Consider the following 16,066-nt stretch of genomic DNA (forward strand, 5'->3'; position numbering starts at 1 on the left):
ACTTGTCCATGAGGCTCCATCATGGAATCATTGTTCTTCATAAGCTTATAGAGGACTGGAAAGTGAGAGATGGCCAGGGTTAATTATAGTTCATTTTTCTGGTAACCCACTGTTCCATGGCAGATTTAGAGCTGCCTGAGGGAGGTTAAGAGCCACTTTGTCCAACTATGGAAATCAATCTAAAATAGAAATAGTGTGATGAGGGAGTGTTGCGGAGGCTTGTAAAATTGTGACACATAATATATTCAAACAAGATTTATTTTATATACCAGTTAAACCAGATTAACTGGTTTTATTAAACCAATTCAATAAATTAAGCCAATTAAGCTGCATCAGGATTCAAATACGGATTCATGATGTCCAGTGGAATTGGTTCTACTCGAATGACTTCAGACTTCTTAAGGTTTAGAAGAGTAACTCAGAATGAGCTGGGTTACCCCAATGAGGGTCCCCAGTCTCTTGGAGTTATCTGAGACAGCAGCCTCACATAACGGAAGAATCCCAGCTGCAGACCAGCGGGCTGCTCTGAGGGGGGTTGGCTGACCCCCCAGCACCTACATCCCAATGAGCCCTGATTTGTGGTCAGCCAGCCACGTGAGCCCTCACTGCCTGGGTCTCACATCCCCCACAGCCACCCTGCAGATGTGATGGGGTTTAGCTTGCACAGGAGAAGGGAAGGGCAGCCAGCCATGACTGGCCAGGCTGGGGATAGTGGCAGTCACAGACTGCAGGGAGAAGGATGCCCATGACACCATGTCAGCCCTTTGCAGCAGCCTTTACTCCCTGCGAAGGCAGAGTGGTGAATCACAGGATCATGGAATGGTTTGGGTTGGAAGAGACCTGAAAGTTCATCCCATCCCACCCCTGCCATGGGCAGGGACACCTTCCACTGTCCCAGGCTGCTCCAAGTCCCATCCAGCCTGGCCTTGGACACTGCCAGGGATCCAGGGGCAGCCACAGCTGCTCTGGGCACCCTCTGCCAGGGCCTGCCCACCCTCAAAAGTAAAAATTCTTTTCCAATATCCCATCTAATCCTGTCCTCTATCATTCCCCCTTGTCCTGGCACTCCAGGGCCTTGTCCAAAGTCCCTGTCTAGCTCCCTTGGAGCCCCCTTAGGCAATGAAAGGGGCTTTAAGGTCTCCTGGAACCTTCTCTTCTCCAGGCTGAACAGCCCAGATCTCAGCCTGGCTTTGTAGCTGAGGTCACCAGCCCTCAAAGCATCTCTGTGCTCCTATTAAATAGGAATATTCATTGAGTAGGAATATTTGATGTAATCTAAAATCAATGAAGCTGAAAAGCCCATTGGAATTCCTTGCTTCCTTTCACTTGTCTTGAGACCTGCATTGCTTGGCCTTCAGGAAATCCACATTCTGGACCTCCACACTGAGCAGCCGGGGATGCCCAGTACCATTCCCCTCATGGCATCCTCCTCCCCATGGCCATGCAGCATTAGGAGTGCCTGGGGCAGAGTCCCTGCAGAGGAGCAGCACCTGCACTTTGCTCTAGGGGAGCAGAGATGTCCCTAGGGCTGTGAAATGCTCCCAGAAAAGCCTCTCGGCCCCCTCCTCTTTACCCCTGTGACCATTAATTGCTGTGTGGGTCAGCACCTGCACTCTGTGCACTGTGGAGGCTCAGCCTGAGCCCCTGCAAGGAGCCACTTCCTCCCCACCAGCTCTCTCTTGGTGCTGATGCTTTGCATCAAGGTGCTCTTGACTAAGAAGGAAAGCATTTTTCCTTCCTAAACCAGAGCATGCCTCAAGCATTTTAGCTTGGGAGCTCAGTGTATGCCACAGGTCCTCTGCCAGACACGGGCCTTTCATAAGATTTTTTTTCTGTCTAATCACACAAAGAAAATGCAGTTGCCATTCTTAGCAGACCATTTCACTGTGGTGTCTCTTTCTTCATCCCACAGAATATTTCCCCCTGATTAACTCATGTGTTTTACTCTCTGTGCTTATGTTTTAGCAAACATGAAGTAAGAGAGTGATGCTGTTTTCAGAGACAGACTGATGAGGCCCAGGCATTCCCAGTAACAAGCTTAATGCTAACACAGAGATGCTCCTTGGGCTGCCCATCAGCACATTTATCTCCACTGGTAAATCCCAGAAGCCTTAACTTCCAAATGGTGCTAATGAGAGGCAGTCACATAAACCTTGAGCTGGCACAGAGGCTGCTGATACGAATCACCACAGTGTGAATGTTCTTAGAATTTTTTAACTGAAATTAAATTCTCTGTGGCTCTGCAGCTTGGCAGGTGGATGTGCACAAAATACCAATAGAAAGAACATGGAAATACAGGCAGTTCCCTGCCTGAATTTAACAGAGGTGTATATAGTGTGTTCTGGAGTTAACACCAGGGGGACATTATGTCCATAACCTCCCACGGTTTCCAGCCCACCCTGCACTGCCCACGCAGCTGGACATCACTGAGAAGACCCTATCTAGCCCCAGTGAATGGACAAAACCAATTTTTTGGCTGGCCAATGACTCTGCACAGAGGCCCTGTCTCTGCTTCCATCTGCATCTCTGTGCACAGGTCTGGGGCAACACAGCAGAAACAAGAGAGCAACCTGCAGCTCGCTGCTGTTCTGCACTGCAGCATGGAGCTGCAGGGAAGTGGTGGTGGCAGGGGTCTGACATTGGGGCAGGTGATGGAGCTGATCCCCACGACACTGGCACACAGGGATGTGTGCCATCCCCATTACACTGGCACCCCAGCACACAGGGGTGCACAAAAGCACTTTCCTAAACCCATCAGAGCTGTCTGCACTCCCTGGCCCCAGTGCATTTGGTGGTGTGCCAGGCTGGGTTGGGGCTGCAGGTGGGCTGGAGCTGCAGGTGCCCGCAGGCAGCTGGCAGAGGTGCAGGGGCTGCAGGCTCCAGCTGGGGAGCGTTACCGGCTCCAGCTGCATCACCAGTGGAAAGCAGGACAAGCGGTGGAGGGGAAATGAAATGATCGGCAGGGAGGGAGGCAGCACGGGGAGGAGCAGCCACTCTCAAAGAGGAGTTGGTAGTGATGGCAAAGCACTGTGACTCCTTGATTCTCCGGTTTCTCTTCGGGTAGCAGGAATCCCCGAGCCGTCAAAAGTGCGGGTGTGGCTCCCTGCTTTGACCCGTGAGTTCGCGGGGCAGTGCGTGTGTCCTGCCTGCAGCCCACGGCATCCTGCCGCTGTTCACGAGCACTAAGAGTTTGCACGCTTTAAAACTAACATCCAGCCTGAGACGGCATTTCACTTCTCCAGGCATCCTGCTGTAGCAGATGTCTCCAGAGTCTGAGGTTAGAGCCACTTAAGAGCTAAGAAAAGCCCCCAGGACAATTTCCAGCGGGAGGCGCGGGCGGGGTGCGGAGGGGCTGCCCTGTGCCCGTGCCCAGCGCGGTTCGGAGCAGCTCCGAGCGCTTCCCCCGCGCTCCAGCAGCCTCGGGGGGCTCTGCTGCTCCCTGTGCTCTTTCCCAGCGCTCTAATCAGTGATTTCAAACCGGTTTGGTTAAACTCGGGAACGAACTGCATCGGAGCAGCGAGTTCCCGTCCCGGCTGAGCCACGGTAAACGCCGCTGTCCCCGCGGGGCGGAAGCCCCGGGACACGAACAGGCTCCGCGGGGCCGGCCCGGGCAGCTCCATCCCGGGGCGGGGCGGGCTGGGCCGGGCTGGGCTCCGGGGCCGCCCCCATCGCCGCTTCCTCCCCCGGCTCCGGCCGGAGCCCGGTGCCCTCCGTACGGCGGCAGCGGGGCTGCGTCCCGGGCGGGCGCTCCGGCTGCGCCGCGGGACGGGCCCGAGGGACGGCGGAGCAAGTGAGCGGCTTCTCCCTTCTTCCCTCTTCTCCTCCCTTTCCCCCTCCTCTCCTCCCTTCCTCGTGGGTCCCCCCGCCTCGCCCGCGGCTGTCGGGAGCGCAGGACTCTGCTGCAGGAGCCCGGGAGTTGCAAAACATCTCCTGGCTTTGCAGCGCGTTTAAATATTTTTTTTTCCTTTCCCTTTTCCATCTTACACTTGGAGTAGCTAATTGGGTAGGAAAACACGAGCTGCAGGGGTGGGATTACTTCATGCTCTTGCAATGCTGTTTTGCTGTTCGATTTCAGTCCTCTCAGTGAATAGAGCCTGCCTGGCGGTGCTGCCCTGGAGCGCTGCTCTGCCGCCAGCGCCTTTTTTCCTTAGCAGGTTTTCACTTTAAACGATTTCGTTGTCTCTGTTCCTGCCTTGGTTTCGGAGGATTTTTGCCCTTTTGAACAGCGGGTCCCGCACTAATCCCGGTCCATGGTGTGTGCCCAGAGGCTTCCTCCTCTGGCAGGTTCATTCCTGCACCAGGGCTTTTCTCCATTAGTTTCGAGGTTTCTGTAGAATATGTGATTTCCAGGGAAGTGGCGATGCTGGCAGCGGGCTGTTTACTTCCCAGCCTGCTGGCTGGTGTCCTGGCTCCTGCTGCCATGGATTGTCACTGCGTGGAGCAGCCTCGATTTTTCTCCTCCGCTGGTGAAAGCTGGATTTCTTCAGGTTTGTCTGAGAATGGGGGAACAGGGAAATTGCTCGTGCAGGTGACATTGAAGTTCAGCCAACCAAACCAGCAGAAATTGCTTCCCTGAGAATACAGTGTGTGCAGATGTGCTCCCTGAACAGTTTATTCTTGAATTCGAGCAACAAGTTGTGTGTGTTTTATAGAAATAAATACGGAGCAGGCAAGTGCTGGGCATTGATTACTGAGGCCTGGAGTCAGCAGGATGCTTCAACGTGGGGGTGAGCAAGTTGGAGCTGGTCCTTGGGTTGGCTGGATGCATGTTTACACCAGTGAAACATCTGCAAGTGGAGGACCAGTTTGTGTTTGTCTCATGCTTAGCTTTCCCTGTGTATTCCCCTCCAAAAGGAGATGATGCAGTGTGGTGCTCAGGAACTCGTTTTTCCTTGTTACCTTCTTCCTAAGGGCACTGTTTTTGCTCTCAACTGGCAATTCCAGCAGTGAAATAAGCTGGGGGCAATTTATCTTCCTTCTTTATCATAAATATTTTACCTCTAAAACAGTAACCTCAAAAATATTTAAACCCAGGGAAATTTGTTCTGTGCTTCTTAAGCCTGGGCTGTCTCCAATGGTATCATGCTCTGGGGTTGGCTGTTCTGCTTTATTTCCCTGAATTAATTTTATTGTGGCACTGAGAACTCCCATGTGGTCCCTGGAAATTATCCTGCATTTTGAGAAGTTCAAAACTTGCTGAATAATGGTGCTTTCTTCCCTGAAATAGAGGTGGGAAATTTCATATCCCAGCCTGTCCCCGGGTACCCGAAAGTTGACTTTTACAGCTTTCACCTCAGCAAAGCTGGGCTTCATTGGTAAATCTTTTTTCAAGTGACTTGTCTCATCTAAAGTTATGAAATGTTGATATTTCTCATAATAGTTGGATTAATTAATTAGATGAGTAGATATCTTCCTGCTCCCATTCTTCTAAGTGAAAACCCACATCTGTTTTTATGCTGACAACAGTTGTTTAAATGATTCCCAGCCCAGGGAACCTACAGTCCATTCCTGTTTGCACCCTGGAGCTGTGTCAGTCTCAGATGGTCTTTCCCAGTGTAGGGAAGGCAAATGCCATTGGTGAGGTTGTTCCCCAGAGAGCCAGAGCCCTGCAGAGGAAGCGATGGCACCTGGGTGTCTCATTCTGGAGAACAGCCTCACTGGGATGAGGCATCTCCATCCTTGTGCAGTACCAGGAGCTATCCCAACTTTCTCCACTGACACCTGCTGTGATGTTCATGAGCAACTTGGGGTGTTCATCTGGAAGAGAACTCAGTGCCAACATCCTGTGTGCTCCTCCAGGATGATGAGAACAGTGGTCAGAGGAGGGTCAGATGTTCTCTTCAGCATGAGGTCATTATGGCAATGGGAATGCCAATTACCTCCCACGAGTCATAACTCAAGAGCAAACACTCTTCTTGTCATCTCTAAGGCAAGAGGGCACATGATCACCATTTGCACAGAGCTCAGCTGCAGAAATTCCCATCCCTGCCGTCCATGTGCAGCAGTGCTGGCAGGGGGAATGGCACAGGAGCGGGGCTGGGGCAGAGTCTGTGTGTCTGGAGCCAGCAGCACAGTGCCTGGGGAGTCCCAGGCTGTGTCTGGAGACAGAGCTGCAGAGGATGGCAGTGGTGGGAAGCTGAGCCAGAGTGCAGCCAGGTGCCCTGTGTGTCCTGGCTCCTGGCACTGGGAGCTGGCAAGGATGGGGGGCAGCCTTGGGGCACTGCTGGCAGGGCCTGGCTGCTCTCAGGTGCAGCAGTGCTGAGGCAGCTGTTCCCTGTGGGGCTGTTTCTGTCCCAAAAGGAGAAATGTGTGTTGGCAGCTTTCCCAGCACCAGGATGGCCGCGAGGGCCAGAGCTGTGCTCAGCTTGGCGTGGAGTTTCTGCTGCTTGCAGCCTGCATCCTCTCCAGGCTGGGCTTGCACTCCTCTCCCAGCTTGCTTCAGGTTTTTCCCAGCTCTGAAGTTGAGATGTTAAATGACATCTTTGTGGTGAGCTGTGGCAGGTGAGGGATGCTGTGTCCTGCTGAGGCCCTGTGGAATGTCACAGCCTGTTTGTTTGCTGCAGCCCTAAGGCAGGAAGGGACAATTGCCAACCCCTGTGGCTCCTGGCCCTGGGCAGCCCCATGATCCTGTATTCCATGCCTGTCCTGCTCAGCTGCAGGAGTCTCTCACTCACCTGTGAGACACCTGACCTGTGTCTCACTGGGCCAGAATGAGAGCATGGGCACCAAATCCTGCCTTGGTTGGCACTGCTTGGTTTTTTTTGGGGATGCAGAAAGGTATGAGGAACGACCACAGAGCTGGAGGATGGACATAGCAGGGGAACAGCAGTGCCATTTCAGTGGCACTGAATTGTCCTGGGCAGAGTTATGGGTGGGCTGGATGCTGATGCTCAGGTGGAATGAGTTACTGTGATCTCTGCTCCCCTTCAGCTGCTGGCTAGGAGAGGATCCTGTGTGCCTCGGCCCCTCAGGCTCCTTTGCTCCTCTCCCTTCTATAAGGAAGTGTTGGCATTGTGTCTGGGAGCTCTGCTGCCATCCCAGTGCTTTCACACCTTGTGATTGCACCCGTGCTTTGCTCAGCCACATGTTGTCCCTAAGGACAAAGGGACAGGATGTTGCTGGCTGGGATCCCCTCGTGGGTGGCCTCTCTCCAGGATGGTGCCCAAAGGGAAGCCCATGCAAGAGCACAGGTACTTTTTCTTTTTTTTACTTTGGGAGTGAGGGTCCTCTCTGCTGAGACCTCCTGCACAAGCAGGGGAGGTTGTACCACCAAAAGTCTGCTTGGGTCCCCTTCAGAGCAGTGGCTGCTGTTTGGTGGCTCTAGTGGCACTGCCGAGTCACCCACTGGCGCTGGCAGCCCTGGCCAAGCAGGGCTGGCACAGCTGGCTCTAGGTGGAGTGTTTGCACCAGGGAGTCCAGGCTTTCAGCAGCTTTAATAGGAAGTTACTTTTTGTGATAAATTGATGGCTTCATTTTTTGACCTTTCAAAGCTTTTCATGCATTAGCTACATGTAGGAAATGTAATTTTCCATGCTGAGAAACCAGCTCTGAAGCAGAATGACTGATGTGATTTTTTTTTTGGATGTCTGGCAGACCAAATTTAATGTGAAACAAGGCTCAGGTCCTGGGCTGCGCTCCTCTGCCTCAGAGATTTTGTGCCTGCATGACAGGGAGTTAAAAAGGGAAGCAGGGAGAATTTGGTAGAATTGTTTTCTTTTGATGGCTTGGAAGCTCCTGGAGAGACACCAAAGTACAAGGGTTTCCAGACTTATACAGGGATTTCAGTGACTTAAAAGTAACTTGAAGGAAAAAAAAAAAAAAAGCTAAAATGAGGGAGGCTGAGAACTGCTTGGTCTTCTGCAGGGCTCCTGTGATGCTGTTCCTACTGGTGGTGGCAATGGGGTCTGATCCTGCTGTGCTGAGCAGTGTTCTAGCAGCTCCAGTGCTGCTCTGTGTGAATTGAGGCAGCTGCCTCTGAGCTGCCATCTCTCCCCTTGCTGTTCTTCTAGCTTGCCAGGGATGTAGTGCTGGGTTGTCCCTGTTCTGGGTGCTTTGGGATTAGCATTTATAAGCCTTCTTCCAAAAGAGAGGCAGAAACCTACTTGGTCCAAGAACTTGCCCATTTTCCCCATGGTTATAGAATGTTCAGGTGAATGTTCTTTGTGTGCCTGCACATTGCCCTGGTGCCAGTACTGCCCTGGTGCCAGTACTGCCTGGTTCTGGGCAGGTGTAACCAGTCTAATGCCCAGTTTTGGTTGTGTTTCTTTACAGGAGGCACCTGGGGACATCACTTGGAGGTGCTCTGTGCCCATGTCTGCAGCACAGAGGTGGCAGAGGGTGACTTTGCCTCTCAGAGCATCGCGAGTGACACCGTGAGAGCTCCCGCACGCGTCAGCCTGCAAGTGGTAAGAGTCGGGCAGGGCAGCTGCCTGTCTTGCTTTTAGTATTTCATGGAGTGCTAAGAATGTGTGAGCTGCATAAGAGCCCCGAAGTCCCTGGGATGTGAGCTCAGGTGAAGCTCCCCCCTGCCATACAGTGCTGTGCTGGCTCAGTGGTACCAGAGCAGTTGCCCTCTGGCTGTGATTGAGCTCCTTAGATCGAATCTCTTTGCTGTTTTGCTGCACAAACATCCCTTTCTAACAGTGCAGAGGGGTAAGTGGACTAATCCTTTCTTTAAATGCATTTAACCTATGTGTGAGCCTTGGCTGGGAACTGTAAAGCACATGGCCACAAACCCTGTCACCTCTCAGCAGGTGCAGGCAGCACTCCTGGTGCAGCCCTGCAAGGCCAGGGGGGTTGAGCTGCTGAACTTCAGACAAGCCTGTGGGGACCTCAAAGAGCATCATCTCCTTTTGTGCTGGGCTTTTCCTTATCTTTGAGATGGGGAGAAGTGATTTCCCAGCCCTCTTCAGAAGCAGAGCTGTAAGATCTTGTTAATTAGTGATTAGCCAATGCCCCGAGGCTTTTGGCTACAGGGCAGAGGGAAAGGCAGGCTGGGGGATGGGGGTGTTGTGTGGGAGCACTGTCTTGAGGTCTTGTTGTCCCTGCTGTTCCAAGTGTAGGGGAAATTTCGGCTTGGCCTTGGAGTGGGAGCTGTGTGGTGCCTGAGGTGCTGAAGCACAGCCCCGTGAGCAGGTGACTCTGTGACAGGGGCTGGGTTAAATCAGGCCCTGACTACCGGTGATTCTGAGTGAGAAGTGTTTAAGCCCTCCCAGTCTGTCTCCTGCTGCCCGCTGGGATCCCAGCCACTCCTGGAGCAGCAGGATCCTTGTCCCAGCCCTCAGGAAGGGGCTGTTCCCTCTGCTGAACCTGACAGATCCCAGCTTCTCTTTCTCGGGCATGAGGAGATGCCCTTGCTGGGGCAGCTTGCTCTGAAGCTGGTACATGCTGAATGTCCCTGGCGTGTCTGTAAGTACACAAAGGATGAAGGGGAAAGCATAATTTGAAAAGGTGGCTCTTCATGGAAGTTCTTGGGAAGGATCTTTGTTTGGTGTGCCTGTGCCTCATGCAGGACATCAGACTGGCTGGAGGGCAGCTGTAGCTCTGTTTAATGGCTAATGCCTCCTAAGAGAGGTGGTGTGAGAGCTTTAAGGAGCTGCTGGTCAGCTCCACACACAGGGAGGTCAATAACTGTGGAGTGGAATGCGTCCATCTGTGTGACCCTCACGGTGAGTTTGGATGCCCAGAGTTGTTCTCTTCATTCACAAGGACGAGATGAGAGGTGTAGGTTTGTGATGCAGGAGGAGCAAACCTGCTGTGCAGGTCTGGCAGGTATCTGCTCTGGCTGGGATGTAGCAGCTTGACCTGGTGCCTGCTTTGAAGAGGCAGGGAAGGCAGGGCTGCCCCCACACCGGCCCTGCACCTCGGGTTATTGTTCCTGGCTGCAGGGTGATGTTTCTCCATGCTCTCAATCCAGATTGCTTCCCAGGAAGCAGCCTCTGGATATTCGGGTGTTGGCTTGGGTTTCCTCCTATGCAAATGAGTTTATAGGAATGTACTAAGCTCCTTTACAAAACAGCTTGAGCGCTAATGAAAGACATCACTGTGTAAGGGAGAAATATTGTTAGCCCATTACTACCATCGTTAACGAGGTCACAGCATTGCCTTGCAACAAAATTAGTTTGTTTTGCTCTAATCAGTTTTAGTGGCTAGAGTGCTCAATAATTACTCATGTCCTTGTGAAAGGGATGGGACAGCATGACTAGAGCTGCTGGCAGACTGCTCTGACTCTAAAATGAATTGTGCAGATGATTTTTGAGAGGGCATCTTTCCAGCTGCACAGTGCCCCTGGAGTGATGCTGGCAGAGCCCAGCTTCAGCCAGGAACAGTCATGGTCCATAGCATGGCTCCTGTGGAAAGAGTGGCTGCAGGGGGATTCAGAGAGGCATTAGCAGCAGGAACATCTTTGGACTCTGCTGTTGTCTTCATGTTTATGATTCTATTTGACTTACAGCATATAAATGTCTCTCTGAACTATTCTTTTCTCTAGTCTATGCAAATTTTCAAGACCCTAGGAGCTCTCAAATACAGCTCCTCTGTAAACCAGAAGATTTGCTCCTGGGTATTTGCACTTCTAGAATCTTCTCTTTATTTTTTGTTTTGTGTTTCCTAATGTCATTGGTGTGTTCCTGAAAAGACAGCCTGTGGCCACCAGGGTGGGTGGACAGGGTGCTGAGAGCTGCTGCTGTGGTGGTGCCCTGGCTCAGGAGGGATGGCTGTCAGGAGGCCATGCCTTCCCTTACAGGTGGGATGGTTGTGCATGTGGCTTTTGCATGTGCAGCTGCTGCCCAGCAAGAGCAGAGCTGAGCTGATGGAGACCCTCTCCTGTGCCTCACTCAAGGTGGGCTGAGACACCTCAGGACGTGCTCTGCCCTCGGTCTCTCTCTCTAGTCCTGTACCTGTGAGCTGAGTCTGAGTGCAGCTTCTGATCAAAAATCAGGCTGAGCTCAACCGTCCCAGCCATGCGGGAGGTGAAAGGTTCTTTGGTTCCTCTCCAGCCTCTGCCTGGCAGCTCCCTGGGAGTGCAGTGCAGGGACAGCAGAGCTGCAGCATCACAGGGTTGGAGCAGGGAATGGCTCTTGCTGTCACCGTGGCCTCCTCCTGGTTGTGCTCTCCCTTGTCCCTGATGGGTCCTTGCAGGAACCTGGGTCAGCTCACAGTGCCACAGCTCAGCAGCTTCTTTTAAGTGGTTCATTCCTGCTAAAGGGCATGTTTATGCTGGAGCCCCCAGCCTTCCCTCCCTTTAATCCACTTGCTGACTTCAGTGAAAATGGTGTTAATCTTTGTTACACTTTCCATTTCCTTCCTCGTATTTCCTTCTGGCTCAGCTCAGCTGTGTTTTCTCCCCTGAAGCTGAGGGAGCTGCTGCTGGGCAGGGACTCTCTTGGAGGGGTGCCAGGAGTGTTGGAGCTGGGGCAGTCTGAGGGCTGCATCTCTGCACCTCAAGGTTTGCAGGGCCACGACCAGCCAAGTGTCCCTTGTCAGGAATTCACAGGGGCCTTGCTGGGGCTGCTGCTCCATCAGTGTCCCCCCCACCTGTGGGCACTCCCTGCTCAAGGCCTTCACATCCCTGACCAGTCCTTCCTCATTGACAGTGAGGCCCAGCAGAGTCTCTTCCTGCTGTCCCTCTCTCCTGTGTTAGGGAGCTGTCACCAGTGCTCCCCAGATGCCACCCGAGTCCCACTGTGGTGTTCCTCCAGCACATATTTGGGTGAGGACCAGGATCTGCAAACAGGGGACCGCTGCCATTTGCAGAATGTCTCAACTGCTGTGCCATGAGCAGGTGGTCTGTTGCCAGCCACCACAATGTCACCTGATTTTGTCTGTCCCCCAGCCTTGAGCTCTCCTCAGGCTCATCAGCTTTCCTAAGGCACAGCCCCATGGGCCCTAAGCAGCTCTTCCCTGCTGACCCACAGAGCCCACGTCCATCCATGGCAGCACTTGGTCACTGGGCTGTCCCACGGTGTCCTGGGGAGGCTGCAGCCCCAGCCCTGTCCCCAGCCCTGCCCCAGGCGCCACCCTGTGCCATGCACCAGGTGCACCGTAGGCCTCTCTCTTAATCTGTTTTGAATTTCCCACATTTTAATTCCATTGAATGCCTTAATTCCTCTGTCATGGAACACGGAGAGCTCTGTCCAGAAAAGCTCTGTTAGAGACGTGTATTTTGGCAATTCTAAAAATACACCTCGCTCGCCCAGGCTTGTGCAGGGTAGCCATGGCAACGTGGCTCCAGGAGCAGGGTTAAAAACAATTGCACCAATTAAGGGAGAAATAGAGCTGTTCAAACTTATCAAACCTAAAAATTTAGAAAATATGAAGTCACAAGCACCATGTGTGATGCTGTGGTCTGTTTTGGGTTGATTGAAACTGTGCCCCTTCTGCTCTTAAGGAGCATCCCAAGCGCTGATAGAGCTGGGGATTCTCAGTCTGGAGGACAGCTCCAGGGAGAGCTCAGAGCCCCTTGCAGGGCCTAAAGGGGCTCCAGGAGAGCTGCAGAGGGATTTGGGACAAGGGATGGGAGGGACAGGACACAGGGAATGGCTCCCACTGCCAGAGGGCAGGGATGGATGGGATATTGGGAATTAGGAATTGTTCCCTGTGAGGGTGGGCAGGCCCTGGCACAGGGTGCCCAGAGCAGCTGGGGCTGTCCCTGGATCCCTGGCAGTGCCCAAGGCCAGGCTGGACAGAGCTTGGAGCAGCCTGGGACAGTGGAAGGTGTCCCTGCCCATGGCAGGAGTAGAATGAGATGGTCCTAAAGGTCCCTTCCCACCATTCCATGGCTCTGTGAGGGATAGCAGCCTGGCTGAAACATGGGGAGTGTTTTGAGGACAAAAGCATGATCTCAAGAACAGTTTTGGCCTGCAGTGCTGGCTTGTGAGAGGGTAGGTGGATGTTGCAGTTTGTGTGCTGGGCTGAAGTCCCTCCAAATCAATGGAAGCACTTTTGTTGATAGATTATTTTAGGGCTGGGAACACAGGCTTGGTAAAAGCAACCAGATGAGTCTGAAAGCAATGTGCTATTGTTTTTAAACTAGGTTTGCTAATTGTACTTGCTGGGCCCTGGCCACAGCCAGAGGAACCCTCAGGAATGTCATCAGCTTGCTGGGGATGGTGCTGGGAAGTGTCTGTCTAGTGGAGCTGGCTGAGCAAAGTGGTGCTTCAAAAAGCTTTAAATAAAATTATTTCAAGCACCTTTTTTTTGCTGTGCCTCACAGAAAAACAGAATGAAAATACCTATTTCCAGGTTTTTGTTGGTGTTGCAGGCATTTTCCTTCCTTGGCTGATTGTGCTTCGCCACCTTGGCATGCTGATGCCATCCCATGTTTTTTGGGGGATGGACAGAGCAGTTTGGGTGCAAATGTGCCTCTGCCTGATCCTCAGAGAAGTTTCTAAGCTCAGGGCAGAGAGTGCTGATGCTACTGCTCCCTGTTCTTGGGCTTGAACCTGAGCTGGTGAGGATCCTGCCCTGCCTGTTCTCCCCAGGAGCTCAGCTTGGCTCTTGATCAGCCCCATTGACCCTGAGGAGCCTCTGGAAGCTTCTTGTTGTGTGTGGAAGCACTGGAGAGGAGGAGCCCGGGGAGAGGTCCCAGTCCCTGGCTGGTTTGGCTGTCCTGGAGCACACAGGCGAGCTGGAGGTTAAAGGCAGGCCGAGGGAGGTGATGTGAGGCAGAGGAAGGAAGCGGGGGCGTGCAGCTGCGTGGGGAGGATGCTGCGCCCGCTGGAAAGCAGCACCAGGGTCTCCTGAGACAATTTAGGTGAAGGAAGCTGCAATGAAGTCACTGCTTTGCTTGGCTTGGTGGTGGCAGGAGGTGTCCTCAGCGGTGCTGGAGGTGAGGAGTTCAGGTTGAAGGTGGTAAAAAGCCAAGGGGCTCATGTGCTGCGTGCAGGGCACAGTGCCTGGGCTGGCAGTGCACACGTGGGGAGGTCAGTGCTGGTCTGAGCAGGAAGGGACTTAAAGTTCATCTCATTCCAGTGCCTTCTGTGGCCACCTTTAACATAGCTGCCATAGAGAGGGATCTCTGGTTTCTAGGCTCTGGTCCTTCCCTCCCTCCCCTGGGTGTGAGTGAAAGCAGCTGTGTCCTGTGAACACAGGCTGTGCTGCTGCTTTGGGTCTCAGATGGGTGTCAGTCCCCAGGGAAGGCAGGCCTGGGTGTCCCCATGGCTCCTGGGGGCTTCAGGGGTGGCATTGGCCCAGGTGGAAGAAGTGCAGTCCCTGTGACCCTGCAGCAATTCCTTCCACTTGCAGAGAAGCTTCAGGTGGAACAGGAATTGGAGTCTTTTAAGAAGATTTAGGCAAATTAAAAAAATTTTAGGGTGGATGTCTTTAACTCCTTTGAATTATGGTTTGCATCAATTTGGGTTCATGGCACTGGAGGCCATCCCACAGTGTGGGTTTTTTTTGTATAGGTTAGAGCAGAAGTGTGCATGGAGCTGTTCTGGGAGCTGGGCCAGGCTGGGGAGGAGGCAGAGCTGGTGGGGGAAGGCTCGAGCAGGGCTGGTGGTGAAGCTGGAGGCACACAATGGTGCCAGGAGCCTTCCCAGGCTCCAACTCAGGTGCTGGCTCCTGGCCAGGACTGGTTTGGTGGGTGAGGCTGCTGAGGAGGGGATTTCCCTTGTGCTCAGGGAGCAGTTAGCTTGGAAGGGCAGAACAGAAGGGCTGTGGGTGGGACAGCTGAGGGCTCACGCTGTGACCCATCCTGGCCCCCCTGGCAGATGCAGGTTTGGCTCCAAGCCTTGTTGGGTGGGAGGGAGCTGGGCAGGGGGGTTTCACCCTGCTGTACAGGCTGCTTGGAAGGGCTGAGCCTTCCCACATCCTCTCACGATGTCACACCTTGCAGCCTGTGGCACAACTCCATCGGGGTTCAGTGCTGGTGTTCCTCCATGACTTTATGTGCTCTTTGCATGTGATTTGACATGGGCTGCTGCTGCTTCAGCTCTCTGCAGCCCTTCCTCCAGTGACTCTGGTGTTTAAGTGTCCGTGTGCCTTTCCTTTGCCCATAGCAGGGATGCTGTGGAAGTGAAATCCTGTGCTTTCTTCTGTCTATTGCCTTGGTAGCCATGGCCCTGTGTGAAATGCCTCTGCTCTTCCAGCTGAGCCTGTATGGGGGCTGCAGATGGATAATGTGTGTGTAGGGAGAGGGGGAGAGGTGGCATAAAGAGCTCTGTTCTCTCCCTGTGAGGTGTAATGTCAAGAGGATCTCTTACAATGTGTGCTTGCCCTATTCCCACAAAATTACAATTAGTTCTAATTAAGTGGAGGTTAACCACTGCTGTGCATCCTGCAAATTAATGGAATGTGCCATTACCTTATCTTGCAGCACTAGAGGTTCTTGAAAATTACTTGGAAAGGGGTATATTCTTGTATGTGGTTTGAATTTTTAATTTATGTTAATAGTTCAAGCTTGAATTAATTAATTTTAAATGACGGACCTTTGATCTTTTTTTAACACTCTTGCCTCTGCAGCTTAATATAGCTTTCCAGCTCTTCTCCCATTGTAGTGAAATGAATCGGGTAAACATACATAATGTGATAAAAGTGTGCAAATACACCCTGAGCCACAAGGGTGGTGAAGCTGGTCTGGTCTCTGTATGTGGGTGTGCACTGAGGGGGCTCTGCTGCTGCCACTGCAAGGGGGAAATGCAGCAGGATCCACAGGTTTAGTGCAAGACACTGTATTATTTCATCTTGGAGGGAGTTCTGGGGACAAAACTCATCTTGTGGCTTTGGGCTTGCCTTTGGAGATGGTAATTTGAGTTTGTGGTTGTGTGTTTGCCCAGGAAAGATGAAGCTCTGTTCAGTCTTTTCTTGTGTAAAGCTCCCTGCTGCAGCACCCAGGGAGCACAGGCAGGTCACGCGTGACCCCAGGACCTGCGGTGCCTCAGCAGTGCCCAGTGCAGGGGAATGGTCACTGCCCTGGGTCTCTGGAACTGGTGTGAGCCAGCTACCGCTCTCCTTCTTGCCCACGTGGGCACACCTGTCTCATTCAGCTGCACCATTTGAGCAGCACCCCCAAGGCCTTCCCCAATGGGCACATTCCAGCCACTGTGTTCCAGTCTCAGAGCATCTC

General features: G+C 52.8%; 1 protein-coding gene across 1 annotated transcript in view; it reads left to right on the forward strand.

The window, feature by feature from the left end:
- The first annotated feature begins 8,271 nt into the window (after window positions 1-8,271).
- The window catches only part of LOC139598327 (ankyrin repeat and fibronectin type-III domain-containing protein 1-like), a 237,852-nt gene continuing 230,057 nt past the window's right edge, over window positions 8,272-16,066 (forward strand). The window contains exon 1 of the mRNA XM_071444583.1: window positions 8,272-8,405. The gene's annotated coding sequence lies outside the window, so the exon portion shown is untranslated. The remainder of the gene's footprint in view (window positions 8,406-16,066) is intronic.

Source organism: Agelaius tricolor, unplaced genomic scaffold (assembly GCF_023055355.1).
Source record: "Agelaius tricolor isolate 1412-34295 unplaced genomic scaffold, bAgeTri1.0.p SCAF_19, whole genome shotgun sequence".
Lineage (NCBI taxonomy): Eukaryota > Metazoa > Chordata > Aves > Passeriformes > Icteridae > Agelaius > Agelaius tricolor.